Raw genomic sequence first — 14,739 nt, 5'->3', positions numbered from 1 at the left:
TTTTGTAACCCTTTATCTTCAGTTATTCAGTCCAATGTTAGATACCATAATATTCTAAAAAAAATCAATTCAGATTGTGAATAAATTGGTTGATTGAAAAGAAACGAAGCTGTAACAGTTGATGCTATGTGAGCCTGCCGTTCAATCCGCCAGTGTGAACAAGAAGGTACTAAAACTACACAGAGGGTCTTGACCTGTTTTGCATCATGAGCCACTTTGGCAGTTCCACACTAAAAAATGTGGAACCGTTTCTTCAAATACATAAAATAAACACATTACAATGAAAAATAACTATATATAAAGTTATTAAAATATCAAAAGAATTCTTTATTAATGCATCACATAACAAGGTCTACCAGCAGGTCTAGTAGTTAACATAATTTTGAAGTAGCGACGAGTATAAATTATAGTTGAGATACTTTCAATAACTGCGATGCGATTTAAAAATAATCTATGATTTCTATTGGTGCCAATACTGCCGTGGTTTATTGCTTTCATTCATAATTGAAGGAAGTATCAAATATCAGAGTTAATGAAAACGAAGATGTATTTTTTTTCTATCCAAGTTCTGTACCTTAGCTTATGAACCCCTGAACTAAACATAGGTAAATACTAGAGTTATAAAGTAACATAATCCTTCAGAGACCTCAAAATCCATACCCTTGTCTCGGTCCAGGCAAGGTTCGCACTACAACGTATCATCTTTGTTACTATCACTGAAAGGGTTTCCAGCTGGATAGAATCATGTAGTTTCATGTACTACACAGGGCAACTCCTGTATTAGTATAGACAATATATGATCTATGTTGGTTTAACATAGTAATGCAGTGTAACACAAAAGGACGCTATTGGTCTCAACTTATCGTCCTAACTGGAATTTTCTAACTTTTTTCCTTATTACTATACTGAAAATTATATTAATGTTACTTTGAGAGAAAAGACGGTGCTCCAAGATTTTGCTTAGATTAAAAACAAGAAAGCATTTAGCTAAATGTACCCAAGGTAGTTATTGAAGAGTCAGAGGGAGTAACAATTCTAAGTATGTTCATTAAAAGCAGTGGAAACCTTGTTTTCTTTTACCATTGCTGCAGATTTAGTTCAATGACAGCTACATGAGTCTCTGTTGGCAGATCTCCGACCAAGGGGAACCGCGACTCACCCCTGATCACTGGCTTGTCTACTCCGGTTCATCCCAACTGCCTCCTGAGGCTTTCGGAAAAAAGGTACAAGTTTGACAAGTCTCACCGAGAAAATCATGAGAAAGAGAAGAGCTGGAATCAAGGAGCCAGGTCTTAGGTCAAGTAAACAATGATGCAGGATTTTAAATAAAGTGGCAATCAGAATCTTGACGAAATTAGTATTTGTCATGTATTTTGGCTGGTGGGGGAGGTATTCCACAAGATCCTGCAAGCAAAATGCCACAGGATTACAGAAAAGTTTCAGTAAGGCTATTGTTATAGGTTAAACTGTGTTCCCCAAAATGATATGTGAAGTCCTCACCTCTGGTATCTGTGAATGTGAGCTAATTTGGAAACAGAGTCTTTGAAGATGCAATATAGTTAAGATGAGGTCCCACTGGATTAGGATGGGCCCTAAATCCAATGAGAGAAAATTCTGGAGACAGAGACTCAGAGATACACAAGAGAGACAGAGGGACAACAGCCATGTCATGGCAGAAGCAGAGACTGGAGTGGCTACAAGCCAAGGAGCCAAGGATCGCTGGGAACCACCAGAAGCTGTGAAGAGGTGGGAAGAATTCTTCCCTGGAGCCTCCAGAGAGAATACGACCTTAAGACACCTTGAGTTCAGACTTTTAGTCTCCAGAACTTTGAGATAATAAATTTCCATTGTTTTAAGCCCCACAGTTTGTGCTGATTTGTTATGGCAGCCCTGGGAAACTAAAGTAACCACCTCCTTTAAGAAGAGTTGGAGGGGCTGGCCCCGTGGCCGAGTGGTTAAGTTCGCGCGCTCCGCTGCAGGCGGCCCAGTGTTTCGTTGGTTCGAATCCTGGGCGCGGACATGGCACTGCTCATCAAACCACGCTGAGGCAGCGTCCCACATACCACAACTAGAAGAACCCACAACGAAGAATACACAACTATGTACCGGGGGGCTTTGGGGAGAAAAAGGAAAAAATAAAATCTTTAAAAAAAAAAAAAAAAAAAGAAGAGTTGGAAATTCACTATGACTAGCGTCAAGGTAGCACCTTAATTTACCTCAAAAAGTTGCTTTAATTCCAAACCAAAATACAACCTCAGTTTAAAAAGAGTGTGGCTGCAATATTCCCATAAATATAGGCTAAAATGTAGGAAAAGGAATGAAAAATTGCAAGTACCCTAACTCACCCTGGCCTTGATTGCTGTATTACTGAATGACGAGGCTGAACGGTTTGGGTGGCTCCTAGAAATTGCAAGGGATGTGAAGTCACATATACTAACCTGATGTAAACACTGTTAGTCTCTTACTGATCTGGTGCTGGAAGGAGTGTAGGTCTGGAGAGAACAGTTCAAGAAGTTCAATGACTAGAGGTGACAAAAGAAGCATGAAGGAGCCCATGATTTCCTAACTGATCTTTTCAGTTTTAAGGAGCAATTGCGCACACAGAAATAGACATAGTTTCCAAAATTTCTGTCATTGCTGTTCTTTTAAATGGCACAGCAATAGACAAAGTGCAAGAGACACAGAAAAGCTGAGTCATTAGATTAGAAGGTCCTGACACTTTAGCAAAAACAGCATAAACGTGCTCAGTAAGAACAGAATAGAAATCAGAATTTCTGTGAATTTTTCTTCTCGTATTTTAGTTCATCCTTTCCTCTCCATAAAGCCATGTCCGTCTCATTTTTAAAGTTCCAGTTCTTAATTCACGTTTCCCAAAAAACTTTGCCCAGTCTAGCTGTAGGATTCCTCAGCAAGCCTGGTGTCCCTCTGCCTTTCTTACTATTTTCTCTAATATATATAATATATAACATGTAAGTATACACACATATAGATATATACAATGTATATGTATATATACAAAGTATATATAAAAGTTCCTAATAACAGTGCATATGCCTCAAAAAAGTATCCTGATTTTTATTTATTTCATATCAGAACATCATCCTTTCTCAAATTCTGGTTGCACACACTCATAATTCATAGTAAAAAGTTACATAATGGTCCTTCCTACCATTGCAAGGCAAAAATAACTTCTTCACTGAACTCGTGTTAGGATAAATCAGCCACAGCCGACAGGGAAGAACCTGGGGTGACATGAGAGCTCAGGCGACAGAACGGCCTTCCTCCCTTGCTGGGAGCTCAGTGCGGTGTGTGACCGGCTTTGGCCACCAGCATCTGAGCAAAGTTGGCAAGTCATTGCTGGGAGAAGGTCGACTGTGGAGCACAAGCCAGCAGGCAACAGCCGCAGCCTGGGCCTGGCAGGGATGATGATGAGCTCCTGTAGACGTGAGGCATGAGCACAAAATAAATCCTCACTTCTCAAGCCGGTGAGATTTGGGGATTTGCTTTTCTTTTGTTACTGCAGCAAAACCTACCCTATCACGAGAGATACAATAATAAAAGTTCATACGACGTCCAGTGCTTTATGTTCCCCCCAGCGAATACTCCTTCATAAGACGGGCAGGGCTGAGACAGAACGACTGTTCACCGGAAAGAAAGCTCAGGCTTTGTGTGCAGACCTGGAGAGCATACAGACCAGATGGTGAACCAGGCCCAGCACTCTCTCCCTTCTAAGTGGCTTGTAATGGACACAAAGTGGGCAGAAGTAGGGCCCTGATGCCGAGAACAGGGTCTGGATTTTAAAAGGACATGTCGGTTATTGCAGCACAATATTGGCATGGTCACTACTAGAGACGTTAATAAATTGAATTTGTGAAATTGCCATCATGTTCTGTTTTCATCCATTATATTATATAATGAAAAATGAAAATAAAATGGGTTTATATTTACTACAAATTTAGTTTAAAATTCAAATTAGGAAGCTGCATGGTAATGTTAGATTAAATTCTATTAAAATTCTATTAACATAATTAAATTACATTTTAATGACTAAAACCATGAAAAATACTTAATAAAATGCATTATTTATATTATGAAATATTTCATTAAATAGATTTAACAATATTTGGACTCATTACCAGTAGAGGAAAACTATAATTTATTTATTAATGCTTTTACGTATCTAGTTACACTTCTGTTCCATATCTTGATATTTAAATCTTCTAAGTATTTAATGACTCTTGCTGTGTTACCTGAAGTCAGAGTGCATTTTACATCAACATGCATCTAAAATGGTTAAAATGATCAAAGGCTTCCAAAGAATTTTGTGCAGAAGCTAGACAGAGCAGCCATGAACACGGACAATTTCAAGATAAAAATGTTATCGGTTGGTTTCACCCCTAAAAAGAGTTTTATATTCCAGTTTCTGTTGGCTGATGTTTTGCACAGAAAAGCAAGAACATTTCAGGTTTCTTCTAATTACTGCATAAGGGGCATGAAAGCAAGCAGAGCCCACACTCCCTCGGCTGGAAGACATCAGCGTGGACTTGGGCGAACCACGCAGCTGTGCTCTGTTGGGGATGCTGTGTCGGTTCCGCACACGGACTGCCCAGAAGTCTCTTATCCAAATTCCAGCTCGAGTGCAGGGCCTCGAAAGACCACCACTGCTGCTTGTTTCTGAATGCTCCTGCAGTGTCCAAATTCGACTTGTCTGCTCATAGGAATAGCAGAGCTTTTAATAAAATCATTGAGGTCAGCTGTAATGGTTATTGCACTTTATGTGAAAAGTATTAATTTATATTAGTGACAAAAGCATATTACTACCAAATCATGAATATAAATAACCAGACATCAGCCCATGAGCTACCTGGAAACCTCGAGCAGATCATAGTTACAGAACTGTGGTTGTTTATATCAGACACTCTCAAGAAAGCTGATATCCTGTAGGACAGCTGATATAAATAGCGGTAGAAAGAGGAGCAGAGGGAGTCACATTTGTTTATGTGAGCAGATCAAGTAGAACTTTTGTAACCCTTATGAACTTTGAAAACTATTTCCAAGATTGCATTACAGCAGCATCTATTATACAAGGCAAGTTTTACTGCATTACGTTTTAAGAGAAATACAAATTCTTTGGGGATCTTTGAATTGTTGCAGTAAATGTTCAGACGATCTGTTACAATAAGGGACACAGAAGCTATTTTCTAACCAGCCTTCCAGCATTACTCCACACCCGCCCCTCCCACCAAATCACTCTAGAAAATTTGACAACAGAGTCTAAAATTCATCCGGAAACCAGGAACCTGCAGTTGCTTTCTGATGATGTGATAGCAGCAGGGAGCCCGTGGCAGGTACGAGCTGAAGGCCAGGGCATGCGGCAGGGGGTGGGAGCGGGTGTGGGCTGCTGGCAGAGTTCTTTAACCACATGGTAGTAAGTCCCTCTCAAACTGAAGACAGAAGATCATTTCCTTCAGAGTTAGGGGACAATGGAGCTAGGTTTGTCTGCTTCTCCAGCAACTGTCAGCTCTCCTGTCTCTTCCTGACCCATCCTTTAGAGATTGGCTTCAGCAAAAGTACTCGCTCGGGTTTTGTTTTCAACTTGCAGATCTTATAAGTCCTCCTGAAGAGCTCTTCAATTCCTCCTTCAGCTGCGTGGGATAAGCCAAGTTTCCTCTCATTTTGTGGCTTTATAGCCTATGAAGGCCTTAGTCCCATCTTCTAAGGTATGTTCTCCCTATTGCAAGGCTCCAAAGCTGTGCTACTCCAAGTGAGGTCTGTGGATCAGAAGCATCAGTATCACTTGGGGACTTGTTAGAAAGGCAAATCCTCACCATCCCCACCCTTCTAGCCTACTCCATCAGAACCTGCATTGTAACAAGATCCCCAGGGACAGGATTATGTAAGCCAGAGAAACAACGCCCCAAGAGACATTTGGACTCTTGCTTCCTACCCTGGAACTCCGCCCTTCAGGCTGTCCCCTGAAGGAGGTAAAGGGTCGAGGGCACACTTTTCAAGTAAAACAGAGTCTTCCTGGTTATCGGTTTCTACTAGAAAGACCACAGAAAAGGAAATCCTGTGTGATCTCACACGCAGACCTTAACCAAGGAGCTCCCTGGAGAACTCATTTACTGGGCAATCTTACATCCAAGCTCCAGCCAGCTGAGGTTCCACCCATGGCCACATCAACTTTCCCCGCACCTCCACATCCCGACTCCTCCCTATCCCACCCTCAGGAAAGGGCCCGCACATCCACAACTCTCATCAGAGACTCTCCTCCCTCACTCACAGGTGACCAATGTCATCACACCTGTGTAAGCCCTTCCCAAAGAGAGCCTACCAGTGGGGTCACTGCAGCTAAAAAGTCCACCATACTGCAAGCCCTGGAACATGACCTCCACAATCACCAAAAACCCTCGAACAGTTACTACGTCTCCCTCCCAAAAGACGCTCATTGCAGCATCAGTCAGGTCATAGTTGGAGGGAGGGGAAGGACTGGACAAGGACACAAGAGCTGAAAGGACACAGCAGCTAGAACCCTAGGGTTCCACCTAGAGTTTAGGGTACATGAAGGGACCAGTAGACAACCCCGCTTCCTGGAGTCTTTCCTTCCATTTTCATAACTGTGCTTAGAAAAGTCTTCATCCACCCCTCAATCCTCTCCATGGAATTTCATCTCCCTTATGCGCCAGGTCAACGTGGCCGCATCTTCCAACTACGAACATTGACATAAAACTGCTTCTTGGACCTGGTCTTTCACTGAGAACTTCAGTCTAGCCTTCCAGTCTCCTAACCTCCTCGTCAGCTCGAAGACCTCTGCAGAATGCCTCACAGTCTCGCAAGGCAACGCCGCCCAAGACAAATCTGTCAACTGCAGAGAATCTCCAGCTACTCGCTAGTAGGGCAGTTTCTCTCGAGACAAGCTGACCCGGGCAGCCACTGAGTCTCTTTCTCGCTGTCAGAACGATTCAGAGAAGGTGGGCTCTCTTGACAAGCTTCCCTGAGTGGGCTTCACAACTAGACTCTTCACCCCCTGAGATAAGGTCCTCTTACTCATCTAGCATTTCCGGTGCCTTCACCTGGCAGAGGCAAGGTCCTAAGTAAATGTTTCTGAACTGAAGATAACTGGACTGGGAAAATGAGAGCAGCTCTCTGGGGATGATGCTATATCCAGGCAACATGTTGAAACTTACAGAGAAGGCTATGGGATTACTGTAATAAAAATTTGCAGAAACTGTGTCTCTGGTAAGTACTCCAAAGTTTTGGTGGCCAACACCTTGATTTCAACCTGTTGAGACCCTGAGCAGAGAACCCAGATAAACTGTGCCTGGACACAGGACCCACAGAAACTGAGACGGCAAAGCTGTGTTGTTTTGAGCTGCTAAATTTGTCACATTGCGATACGTAGCTAATACAATTGCCTAAGCTTATAGTGCTATAAATATTCTTAAAATACAAGAGTTAATTTTATTTTCTCATTTTATAGATTTACCGCATAGGCAGCAGACTCTGAATGACATCAATTCCTGGGACCATAAAATAGTTAGCAGAAGAGCTGCCGTGAGAATTAATAGCTTCTCAGCCCTGAGTTCGCGGCTCACTGAACATACCATCTGTGGCTCTGTCGCCTCTTCTGATAGAGAAACAAATTATTTAGGAGACTGTGATTTTCTTTAAATGTTGTGCTTGTAAAAGTGGTGTCTATATTATCATTTCTAAGAAAGAATAGGTTTTAAAATGAAATTTAGTGAAGCGGCAAAAGCTCAGAGTTTCTGTTCTGAAATGGAAGAAGTCCAGAAGCAGTCGGGACCAAGCAAAATGAAACCACGATGAGCAGCGAGTGGAGGGCCACTGATGGAACGGTATGTAGTCAAATTTAAACTGTCTTTGCTCACGCCTTTTTTTGTTGGTCCCATATAAGACATCACGGTGGTGGCTTCAGTCTTTCAGATGTAGCCCTATTGTTAGACTTCTTCAGCGGAGTTACTCCAAGGAATCACCCAATGGAGAACTAATTTCCATGATTCCCCGTCAATTATGCCCTTTTTGCAATTCTTATGTTAATAGCTAATTTCTTTTAAAAAATATTTTAAATACACTTAATTTTTTCAGAGCAGTTTAAGGTTCACAGCAAAATTGAGCAGAAAGCAGAGATTTCCCACATAGGCTCTGCTCCCACCCCCACTATCAACGTCCACAGCAGGTAATCCATTTGCTACAACCCATGAACCTACACTGACACCGTGCTATCACTCAGAGTCCACAGCTTACATTAGGGTTCACTCTTGGTTTTGTACATTCCATGCATCTTGACAAATATATAACGTCATGTGTCCATCATTATAGTATCATATAGAATCGTTTTACTGCCCTAAAAATCCTCCGTACTCTGTCTAGTCATCCCTCCCTCCCGGTAACCCCGGGCAACCACTGATCTTTTTACTGTCTCCATAGCGTTATCGATTCCAAAATGTCATATAGTTGGAAGCATACAGTACAAAGCCTTTTCAAACTGGCTTCTTTCACTTAATATGCATTTAAATTTCCTCCATGTCTTTTTATGGCTTGATAGCTCATTTCTATTTAGCACTGAATCATATTCCAGTGAATTCATGGACCATAGTTTATCCATTCACCAACTGATGGATGTCTTTTAAAAGATGTTACCTTAATTTTTCTTAAAAAATATTTTTTCTGGGGGCCCGCCCTGGTGGCCTAGTGGTTAAGTTCACACCCTCCAGTTTGGCAGCCCGGGGTTCATGGGTTCAGATCCTGGAAACAGATCTACACACCGCTCATCAAGCCATGCTGTGGTGGCATCCCACATACAAAACAGAGGGAGATTGCCACAGATGTTAGCTCAGGGACAATCTTCCTCGCCAAATAAAATGTTTTTTCTATGCCACCATGCAAGTTCCTGTAATTTATACTGGAAAGTAATACAATACGTCCAATACAATGGCCAAAAGAAAAAAATCAAGAAAAATAAGATATTCCAAGGAATATATGAAAGTCTTACAAGTTTCTTTGCATACAGTTTTGAATGTATTGAAAAAATATTAAATAGCTACGGTTGAGAACCTAAAATGTAATGTAATGTTTTAATATATTTATGGTCACTTAAAGAATAAAGTTATTTTACACATCAGAATATCTGGATTCTGTAGTGAAGTCCCAGAATTGAAAGCCACCCCAGAGCTCCTCCTCAGGCAGGTGAGGCCTCAGGGGCCCGAGGCTGCTCAGAATCTGGAATCTGGAGGGTCAATGTCTTCAGGCCTCTCTTAGCAACAGATTATTTTTGCCCTCTAAGGTAGGATTTTTCACCCAGATTATAAGTCTTACATTTTATGTTCTCCATCTCTCTCTCTCTCTCCTTCACACACACACACACACACAAAACTGAGACAAGTATCATGAAACATTATTTACTTATAAGTATTGTGATAAAGTAAGAGCATAACAAAGTCAATATTGGACATAATTTCATTAATATTTAAATATAAAGGGAAAGTTCCCCAAATAAATAATACAAAAACAAACCAAATAGTCATGCTGTGCTGCATGCACTAAATCGGTGTCCCCTACTCCGGGACCCACAGGAGGAAACACCCCCAACACCCGCCCCAGCTTTCCCTCAGGGCCCTCGGAAGCTGCTTCCAACTCTGGCCAGTCTGCTGGCCTCCAAAGAGAAAAAGCCGTCATCACTGCCTCTGGACGCCCTTTGAACTCAAAGGCAGAGACTATGTCTTCATCATCTTGTGAGCCCTGTACAAACTGCACCCTTTGGAAATTATATTTTAACTCCTTACTGAGGTTCCTCAGTTCGAGAAGAGAGAGAGAACATAAAGTTTAACTCCTCTCGAAAACATTTCAGAGTTGAAAAAGCACAAGACGAAAGCAGTGACTGACAGCTCAGATTTTGCTGAACACTAGATTGTCTCAAATGATGCTAAAACAGGAAAAATGATCAAACTGTACTCACTTTCCCATTTTCCCCTTGGTATTTTCCTTCTCCCTTCTCAATACCTTTGGGAGAAAATGAAAATGTTTCCTCACCATGGCCAGGACAAGAAGTTGCCTCTCTGAAATCCACTCCCTCCTTCCTTAGCAACACAATCTCCATATCCTTGGGAGCAGCTCCTTGTACGTATAAGGATGGGGTGACCTGGCAAAGAGCGAGGCTTCTGGAAGGTCTTAGAAGAGGGCTGCCTCAGCTTAGGGGCACACACTTCTCGCCCTGCTCCTCTTCCTTTGTCCTCATGCCTGAAATGTGCATGTTGGCAAAAGCCTCGGCTGCCATCTTGAACCACGAGGCAAACTGGAGGATGGGAATCGCACACTAAGGATAGTAGCAGAAAATAAATAAGGAGCCTGGATCGCTGACATGTATGCAATTACCATGCCAATGTTGCAGTGCCGAAACCCAGAACTCACATACAAGAGAGAGAAGTAAACCTCTATCTTGTTTAAATTCACTCTTATTTGGGATGGCTATTATATGCAGCCAAGCCTCATGGATAAAAATTCTTAGATCTACTTCTTTTCTGATTCTAAATGACAACTGTTCTACCTTCCTTGGCTTTTTTATGTACATGTGCTTTTCCTGTGCTGTGTGTGGCAGACAAATCTGGTGGCTTTCTTAGGATGGGATGACAAAAGCTAGTTAGCACCCAATATGCTAAACCCTCCCACCTGCCTCCTCATTCTCACCGAAAATTTTCATCTGCCTTCTTACTGCACGATCTGTCTACTGTTTCTACTAATCCTGCAAGGAATGTGGATGTTGAGCCAGGGTTAAAACAGCGACCAAGTTTCCTCCTCAGCATCACATTCGATGAGCCATAAGTGGAATCAGAAAGAAAAGCACTTAATGAGAAATACACAAGAACCACATGTAGAATTTAGAATGCTTCTGGAGGACATGAAAAACAGGCTGAAGAAGCAGAATGGAGCCCATGTTCTGGGACAGGAAAATTCCACAGAGACATCCATCTTCTCAAAGCTAATTTGTAAACATAATGGCATCCAAAAAGAAGTCAATTTTGTATTTCCAGAACAAATTAAGGTCAATAAGATCATTCTAAGGTTTATATAGGAAAAACAAATATATAAGAACATTCAGGAAAATTCTGGGAAAGAGTAATGAGGAAGGAGTAACTCTTCCAGATAAACACTGTAAAGCCTCATTAATTAAATCAATATGGAACTGTTGCATGAAGACAGATGTAAACTTAAGGAAAGAAATGAAGTTCAGAAATAGAAACCAAAATATACAAAATTTGGCATATGATGAAAGTGGCATTTCATATCTGTGGAGAAAAGATGGACTGTAGAATAAGTGGCGCAGATAACTGGGTAGCCACGTAGATAAAAAGCTGGATCTCTATATTACACACTCACCAGAACCAATTCTGAAAGGATCAGGGACGAAATGGAACAAAACAAAATAATACAAATACTGGAGGAAATGTGCGTGAGAAGTATTTTTATAATCTTAAAATAGAGGCTTTTCAGTACACAAAATCTAGAACCATAAAAGAAAAATCGACGCTAGGCCATATGTAAAAGAAAAACAAAAAAGTTCTAAATAATTTTTTAAAAAACTATAAGCGAAGTCTGTAAATATGAAAAATATTTACAATTCAAATAACCTAAAAAGGACTAATTTCCTTGGTATATATGCAGCTCCTACAATACTCACTCACCCAATATCTACCGAAAGCAATAAGACAAAATCCAGCAACCCACTGGAACATGGTCACAGCCCAGGAACAGTTAATATGTTTTAAAAAATGCAAATAGCTGTTAAATACATGAAATAAGTTCTTCCTCCTTCACAATAAAAGAAATGCAACTTCTTCTTTCACTTAGGAATTAGTGCAAATTCCAGACTTTTGCCAACACACTGCTGGCCAGGCTGTAAATAAAGAGGCCCTCTCTACATTGTTGGTGGGAGTCAAGTTGTTAGAAATTCTATCAAAGGCATTTTGGTAATTTCTTTCAAAATTATGTACTCATAAACCCTCTGACTCAACATTTCGACATTTGGATTTTTTTCCTACATTATACTCACCAGTGTGTTAAAAGACATGTGTAAGATTATTTTTTGCATCATCTGCAATAACAAAACATTTAAAACACCTTAACTGTCCTTTAGTGGGTGACTGGTTAAATAAATAATGATATATCCAATAAATGGAATAATGGCTTTAAAAAATAATGAGGGAGCCTTTTCTGCACTGATAAGGAGAAATCTACAAGATGTGTTAAATGCTAAAAAGAATACTGCATAGTACTTATAGCATATACTATTCTGTGTGGGAAAAAAAGAGGGAGAGAAGAAAAATAAAACTATATTGGGAAGTAGATTGTTCACTTTATATTCTTGTCTACTTTTTGATGTTTGGGCCAATAAAATATATTACCCAGTCAAAAAATGAAATACAACATTTTTAATAAAATAAAGGAAAGAATATGCGTACATATCACTGAGAACCTTACAAATCTGGAGACCTGTGTGATGATGTCCTAGGAGATGTCATATTAAAGAAGCATAGAAATGTCAAAAACAGCTTAAAATGAAAAACTTTTTCTTTGCTTATCTTGAAAATCCCAATGGCTTCTGAATACCTTCACCAACACAAGAGTTGATACAATCTCCCTCCTCTCCAGCTAAGCCCCAGGGAGCAGAGTCAGACCTGAGGCAGGAACAGGGTCGGGAGAGGCGACAGTCGTCCGGCGGGATTCAAGCATCGCCGCGGCCTCGCCGCCGTGGGCCCCGCACCGCCCTGCTCTTTAACGGAGCGTCCACTGCGATTCTCTGCCAACGCTGCACGATTCCACCTTGGGAGCGCGTCCTGGGGGGAGCGTCCGACAACCTGACTTTTAAGTTCGCCAGTCTCCTGATCAAGTGGAGCGGCACCAGATATAAATCACATAATCATGTATATAAATAGATAAATCTGCATCAGATAGAAATCATGAAGTCCCCGACTTTGAACCTGATTCCATAAATTAACGATAATTCTGGGATGTTTTGGGAAAGGCGATTATTAGGATTAAGGCATTCGTGTGTGGAAGGCGCATGAATGACGGATCTGGAAGGTGGAGCCGGCAGAGGCACTGCCTGGCCCCCTTCTGGCTCCTCCGCCACAGGCTCCGCTCCGGAGAAGCCCCCCGGGCCCGAGGTCGTCCGTCTCCCGCCGCGGGGACGCGCGGCTCAGCGGGACCCCTGCTTCGGGATGGTGGGAAGCACCACGAAGAGGGCCGCAGGCTCCGGCCCGCGGGCCGTCGACACCTTCGTCCCCTTTTGCCCCGAGACCAGGCTGCGCCGTGGCTCTGGTCCCCCGAGGACGGAGGATGCAGCGCAGAGGCCTCCATCAAAGGGGCCGCTTAAAGCCGAGCCCCGAGGCAGCCGAGCCCAGCAGCCCCGACAGAAGGCCACGCCTGGGGAGCGTGGTCCACGACAGCCACACGGCGCGGCTGCACCTGCCTCCTCGAGAAGGCGGCCTCGTGCGAGGCCTGAACTGTCGCAGTCAACCGCCTGACCGACGTTGGGACGAGAAGCCCTCTCCCCGCGTGTGGACGCCGTCTGAGCAGCGCCTTCCTCCTGCGCTGCATCCTCCGTGTCATCCGGGCTCCGGCGCAATGGGAGCTGTGAGGCCTCAGGCTCCGACCACAGAGGGCTTCTCGCAGCTCCGCAGGCCGGCAGACAGCCGGGCCCTTGCACCCGGGCTGCACGCTCACGAGCCGTCAGCTCCCCGAGGCCCCCTCTCAAGGCCCTCACACTCGGCTGAGGGTTCCGATGCACGTATTTGGGAGGACAGAAGCGTTCAGTCTATGTGTTTGCCTGAACTATTCTTCACTGCTCTCTCTTTCCTTTAACCACAAAAGAGAATTAAAGAGAGTATTACATATATTTTTGCGTTTATTCCATAACATTTCATAATCTCTTCTCCATTTGACATTGTTTTTTAATCACCCAGTCATTTCCCACTATTGGCCAGCCACCTCCGACAAGAATTTTGAAAGGTGCCCTGTTTATCCTGAACGTGGAAATTTAAGAAGTCGTTTCTTGTGAGAAGGTGACAATGTTAAAAAAAAAAGATTTTACCTGCAGTTTGTAAATATCTGAGATTCTCTGATAAGTTTAAAGGATCATGCTATTATTAGGCAAATTTTTTATTTTACCTAATTTCATAGTTTTTTCTTAGATTATGAGACAAGAATTTTTATATACAATGAATCCATGCATTCTGCATGTAAATTACTTTAGAGAAAGGCATTTTAGAAAACTGTACTAAGAAAGATGTGACGATACATCCTTTTTTTAGTATAATAAACTACATGATAACTGTATGGCTGATTTTATAAATTATTTTCACTGTAAAATTCAAATATTATAATCCAAAATGTAGTTCTTGCTAAGAATAAACATAACTAGGCTATACTACCTTTGATGATTAAAAATAATTCTTATACAAATTATGTTTCCTTACTACACTTCTTAAAGAAAGTCATGCGCCACCACATATAGCACTTTTAAATTAATCAGTGAGATTGCCCCCAAAAGCAGCAGTGAGTAGATCAACCTTGCATAAACTTATGAAAAATGACCACTACCTGACCTTATTAAATATATTGAGAGTTTATACATTTTGGGGATATATGTTTATATAGTAAGAGTTGAAGATAACTCATTGTTTTGTCACCAATTCAATTATAAGATAATTTGAGACCTCACTA

At 41.9% G+C, this 14,739-nt stretch overlaps 1 protein-coding gene across 14 annotated transcripts in view; it reads right to left on the bottom strand.

The window, feature by feature from the left end:
• The window catches only part of KCNQ5 (potassium voltage-gated channel subfamily Q member 5), a 472,281-nt gene that overhangs the window by 365,749 nt on the left and 91,793 nt on the right, over positions 1-14,739 (bottom strand). The gene's annotated exons all lie outside the window — the stretch shown is intronic.

This window comes from Equus przewalskii, chromosome 19 (genome assembly GCF_037783145.1).
Source record: "Equus przewalskii isolate Varuska chromosome 19, EquPr2, whole genome shotgun sequence".
Taxonomy (NCBI): domain Eukaryota; kingdom Metazoa; phylum Chordata; class Mammalia; order Perissodactyla; family Equidae; genus Equus; species Equus przewalskii.
Note: the sequence above shows the minus strand (reverse complement) of the source record. Positions and strands in the feature narration are given on the sequence as shown.